Here is a 6,009-nt window from a genome sequence, read left to right as displayed (position 1 = left end):
ATAACTGTACATATAATATTTTTGCCTTGTTCATTTGCAAGATATAAGATGTAAGTAGGGAGCCATAGGGAGGAAGCAGGATAATTGTTGTTGAGGATAAGACTGTAATCATTGAGATGAATGAGGTGTATAGTTTTCTGAAGGTAGAGTTGATGATCTTGTCTATAAACCTTTACCCAATTCACAACAAAAAGTTTCAAACGAAGACGAGTGTTCTTGTTAGAATGCAGTGGTGGAACTCCAGGTCTGGTTGTTCTCCATGTGTCTCTTCCCTCAGCCTCTCAGACCCCATGGTCCAGGGTCATATTTAGTTTTGCTGTGAAGTGTCTCCACATCATAACCACAGACAGAATGGCTAATATTCATTCCTGCATGTTCCAGCTTGTCTGTATGCATTCCAATTTATCCTTGATTTCTTAAACTTTTTGTTCATCTGCTTTTCCTGACCTTTGGCCCAGTTGACCTCAATTCTAGTACCCAAAATAGGATCAACAGACTTAATCAGAATGCTCAACTAGCTCTCAAGGTTGCATATGGTTTAGAACCTATAATAAACCCCTTACATAGGGGTTCAGCTTCTCTGATCAAACCCTAATTCAGGCCCCGTGCCGCTGCCACTGTCTCAGCTTTTCTGTCACGCCAAGGCTTGAAGGCAGGAGGTTGGGGGACGGTAGCGAACCCAGTGCTACCTTCTTGTTGAGTGTGAGGTGAGGCGGCTGAAGTTCAAATCTACCAGCTGTCTCATGGGAGAAAGATGAGGCTTTCTGCTTCCATAAAGATTTATAGCCTCAAAAACTCTGTACAGGGTCGCTATGGGAGGGAACTGACTCCACGGCACATCACTACCAACACCAATTTCACTAAGCATACTGTCTTTGAGTTTCATCCATATTATGAGGTGTTTTGCAGATTCATCGTTATTCTTCAAGGTTGCATACCATTCTATTGTGATTATCCATTCTTCCAGTGATGGGAACTTAGGCTGTCTCCATCTTTTTGTTATCATGAATAGTGCTGCAGTGAACATTGCTGTGCATATATCTATTCATGTTCTGACTCATATTTCTTATGGACATATACCAAGTAGAGGGATATTTCTATTTCCAACTTTCTGAGGAAGTGCCATACCATTTTCTGTAGTGATTGAACTGTTTTGCAGTCCCACCAGCAATTTAGGAATGTCCCAGTCATTCCACACCCTCTCCACCATTTGTTGTTGTTGTTGTGTGTGTGTGTGTGTTTAATTTCACTGTTAATGCTGGTATGAGATGATATCTCATTGTTGTTTTGACTTGCGTCTCTCTAATGGCCAAACTTCATCTCTCATATTTCGGACATATTGTCAACAGGGACCAGTCGCTGGAGAAGGGTATCATGTTTGGTAAAGTGGAGGGTCAGAGAAAAAGAGGAAGACCCCCAGTGAGATGGATTGGCAAAGTGGCAGCATCAATGGGCTCAATTGTGAGGTTGGCCCAGGATCGGGCAGTATTTCGTTTTGTTGTGCATAGGGTCACTATGAGTATGTATTGACTCGATGGCACCTAACAACAACAATCGTTAATGACCACAAACATTTCTTCATATATTTGTTGGCTGCCTGAGTGTGTTCCTTGGTAAAGTGTCTGTTCATGTCTTGTGTCAATTTTTTAATTGGGTTGTTGGTCTTTTTCTTGGGTAGATATTGTAGCTTTCTATAAATTTTACATTAGTCTCTTGTGTGATATGTAATTGACAATTTTTTTTTTCCCAGTCTGTGGGCTCCCTTTTTACTCTTTGGTGAAATCTTTTGATGTATATGTTGTTGTTGTTAGGTGCCATCGAGTCGGTACTGACTCACAACGACCCTATGCACAGCAGAATGAAACACTGCCTAATCCTGGGCCAGCCTCACTACTTGATGCCTATAAGTTTCTAATATTTAGGAAGTCCCAGTCACCTCTTTTGTCTTCTACTGCTTGAGTTTTTGTTTTGTTGTTTATAATGTTTGACAGTGTAAGTTTGTCCCTAGTTTTACATTGATGAACTTTATAGTTCTAGGTTTTAAGCTTAGGTCTTTAATCCATGTTGAGTTTGTTTTTGTATGTGGTATGAGATATGGGTCTTGTTTCATTCTTACGTAAATGGTTTCCAGGTTTGCCAGCACCATTTGTTGAAGAGGTTCTCTCTTCTCCATTTAATGTGTTTTGGTCCTTTGCCAAAGATCAGTTGACTGTATGTGGATGAATTTACCTCTGGTTCTCAATTTTGTCCCATTCATCTATGTAATTTCCATTTTACCAGTACCAGGCTGTTTTGACCACCTTCATTAAGTAGTACTTTTTGAAATCAGGGAGTGAGAGACCTCCTACTTAGTTCTTCTTTTTAAGAAATGCTTTGCTTATCCAAGGGTTTTTTTCCTCTTCATATAAAGTTAGAATCTCAATTGAGACTTGGTCTTGTCTTGTCTTGTCTTGTCTTGTCTTGTCTTGTCTTGTCTTGTCAACTGTTACCCAGAACCAAGCAGATAAGGGATTTCTGGAAAAGGTTCCAGGTTGGCTCATTTGACACAGTTAAAAGCCACCACACACAGTTATTAATACTTTCCCATATTCTTGCTCCTCAAAGTATGGCAGCATCCACAGTACTTGGGAGCTTGTTAGTAACTCAGAGTCTTGGGCATCACACCAGACCTACTGGCTTAGAATCTACATTTTAACAAAATTCACAAGTATTTTATATGAAAATTAAAATTTAGAAGTCACTGTAATATACTATTTGTTGACTTCAAACATTTTAAGTCTCTGTGATGAATATGCCTTTGTTATAGAAAACATATCTATTTCTATGTTACAGTTCATTTTTTTGTTATTATTAAAAAAACATTTAGGGGCATTGCCTTATATCAAAGGCATGCAATACAAAAAAGCAATTATTGTCACTTATGTGCTGGCAAATAATTTGCTGTTTTAAAAGTTTTTATTGTGAATTGAGTGATAGTTTACAAGGGAAAACATTGGTTTTACACTCTTGCTATCATATTTCATTTCATTGAAATGATTACAGTCCCCTCCACCCATCATCATTCAACAGCATTTGCTTCTTCTTTTTTTGGATGTACACAAAACTCTCAGGAATATGTAATCATTTAAGTAACCAAAGGGCACATTCTGTAAGGCTGCCTCCTGCCGCCAGTACACAGCCTTTCTCTTTCCATGAGTCTAGATTCCTCAGCTAACCTATCTCTCCATGTCCCCATCTCTGCCTCCATCTCTGGAGTCGCTGCTTCTCAGGGTAGGGTCCCACATTCCACTCATGCTTGTCTCCCTTGATGGTCCTAGAGTCTTCTGTTCCCAGAATGTAAGATTAACGACTCCCTGCTTTTTGTTACAAAATTGCTACATTTACAGTTGTGACCATTGCAATTCATCATGATAACAATTACTCACTATTGAATCATAAGAATCTTATCCCCATCTCCTTTCATCAGACCCAGCTAGACACGATGAAAGCTATTCATTGGGGATTCTATCTTCCCCCACACAGTCTGAAATTAAACTCCCTCTTGAAAACTTTTTAGCCAGTCACTTTGTGTCTTTATATTGTTGTTGTTGTTGTTTATATGGGTTGGAATCGACTCGATTCCAGTCCATATAAACCCTGTATAGGGTTTGCTAGGAGCAGCTGGTGAGCTTGAACCACTGACATTGCAGTTCAAACAACTTTGCAGTCTGATGCATTAGCCCACAGCACCACACCAGTCTTTATAACTTGCCGCCCCCGCCACCCCCCGCAATTTTAGATAGCCAGTGTCTACGTTGCCCGTCCCTATCAACCCTGTGTACAGAGGAGATAGGATGAAGATTTCTTTCCTCTCAATTGGTATTTAAGCTACTATATACATAAGTATAGGTCAAGTTCATGAAATTGTTGTAATTACACTTGTATCCATTATCAATTTTTTTTTTTTCTTTTTCTTCTAGTCAAGTTTTGATCATCAGGCCATCAAAGCTAGGTCAAATGGGTACTATCTGACAGATTGGGCATTCTTTTGTGTCTCACCTCACTTCATATAAGTTGGACAATTCACTCATAGCTCTAGCCCTCCATGGCTATGTGCTTGTCCATGGGCTCAGGAGTCCCCAGGTCTCACCATACTTCTGACCAACCAGTCCGTCCTCTTATCTCTCTCATCTCCAGGTCAACAGGGTTCTATGGAACATGGTTGAACTCAGCCCATATTTTCATTGCTACCTTTCCTTCTTTAACTCACCAGTAGACCAACATGGTCACCAGCAAGCTAATATGGCTGCTTGTGTGATCCCTTTGGGTTTCAGTCTTGGAGGGGGGATTGACCTGAAGGGACTTGATTGTTGCATTGATGGCTTTCTGGTGAACAACTTGCTTGTCCTTGTAGTAGTCAATCAGATTGATGTTTTTATTTTTTTTATTTTTATTTTTCCTGCTGATTTTTCTTTCAAGAAGTATCTTCTGTTTCTTTAGCTACTCCAGGCTGGTCTGCTTGTCATTTCAAGTGGGAATGTCCCACCTCAGAGGTTGTGGATGGGGCTCAGGATTACGCCTAAAGTCCTATGCACTACAAAGGCTTTGCAAGAAGCCTATTTTACTGGGTAAGATTATTTTTTGTTAATTTTTAATATTATGTTTAATTTAATATTTTCTCCAAATAATATGTCCATTTCTCATTACTCTTTTTTCCTCAATCTTCTCTCATTATTTGAGTAGAGTCTGTTTATTATAGCTAACATTTTCTAGATATAAAGTAAGATCTGAATACTGGTATATGGTAATGTGTCTATTTTGTTCCTTTGGATTTGTACTTTTTTCTACATAATTCCACATGGGATCATTTATTTTGTTTAATTATTTTGTTTCAATGTCCATGGCTTCTTGTTGTTGCTGTTGTTGTTAGGTACCATCGAGTCAGTTCTGATTCATAACAATCCTATGCACAACAGAACAACACATTGCCCAGTCCTGTGCTATCCTCAAAATTGTTGTTAAGCTTGAGACCACTGCTTTTGCTACTGTGTCAGTCCATTTCTTTTGTGGTCACCCATTTTTTTTTTTTTTGCTGACCCTCTCCTTCACCCAGAACAATGCCCTTCTTCCTCCTGATAACATGTCTAAAGTATGAGATATGAAGTCTCACCATTTATGCTTCTTGTAAGGAGCACTTTGGATATATGTGTTCCAACATGTATTTGTTTGTTCTTGTAGTCTAATACATTTTCTATACTTACCCAACACCACAGTTCAAATGTATTGATTCTTCTGTGGTGGTCCTTATTTATTGTCCAACTTTCACATGCATATGAGACAATTGAAAATACCATGGCTTCAGTCTGGAGCTCCTTATTCCTCAAAGTAATATATTTACTCTTTAACATTTTAAAGAAGTCTTGTGCAACAGGTTTTCCTAACACAATCTATCATTTGTTTTCTTGGCTGCTACTTTCATGAGTGTTGATAGTGGATGTAAGCAAAATGAAATCTGAAAATGTCGATCTTTTCTGCATTTATCATATGTTATTTATTGGTCCAATTGTGAATATTTTTGTTTTCTTTACATTGAAGGGCAATCCATACTGAAGGCAGTGATTATTTGTTCAGTATACAAATTGAATAAGTATGGTGAAGGGATATAATCCTGGAACCCACCTTTCCTGATTTTAAGCCAGTCAGTATTCCCTTGTTCTATTCTAGTAACTGGCTCTTGGTCTCTGTACAGCTTCCTCAATGAGCACAATTAAGTGTTCTGGAATACCTATTCTTCATAATGTTACCCATAGTTTGCCATAGTCCACACAGTCAAAATTCTTTGTATGGTTAATATAGCTTCTTAGTATGGTCAAATTAAACTTGGGGAGTGCCTTCTCATATTTTTTAACTCACATTTTCATGTGATTTTTAGTAATATAAAATATGTATTCATAAATATGTCACAAATTCTTTATGTTTATTATTAGTTTATGTTTTTATAATTATGATTTATCATTTTTTGTTGCTAAA

This window comes from Chrysochloris asiatica, unplaced genomic scaffold (genome assembly GCF_000296735.1).
Source record: "Chrysochloris asiatica unplaced genomic scaffold, ChrAsi1.0 scaffold00150, whole genome shotgun sequence".
NCBI lineage: Eukaryota > Metazoa > Chordata > Mammalia > Afrosoricida > Chrysochloridae > Chrysochloris > Chrysochloris asiatica.
The sequence above is the reverse complement of the archived record's forward strand: the minus strand, read 5'-3'. Positions refer to the sequence as shown.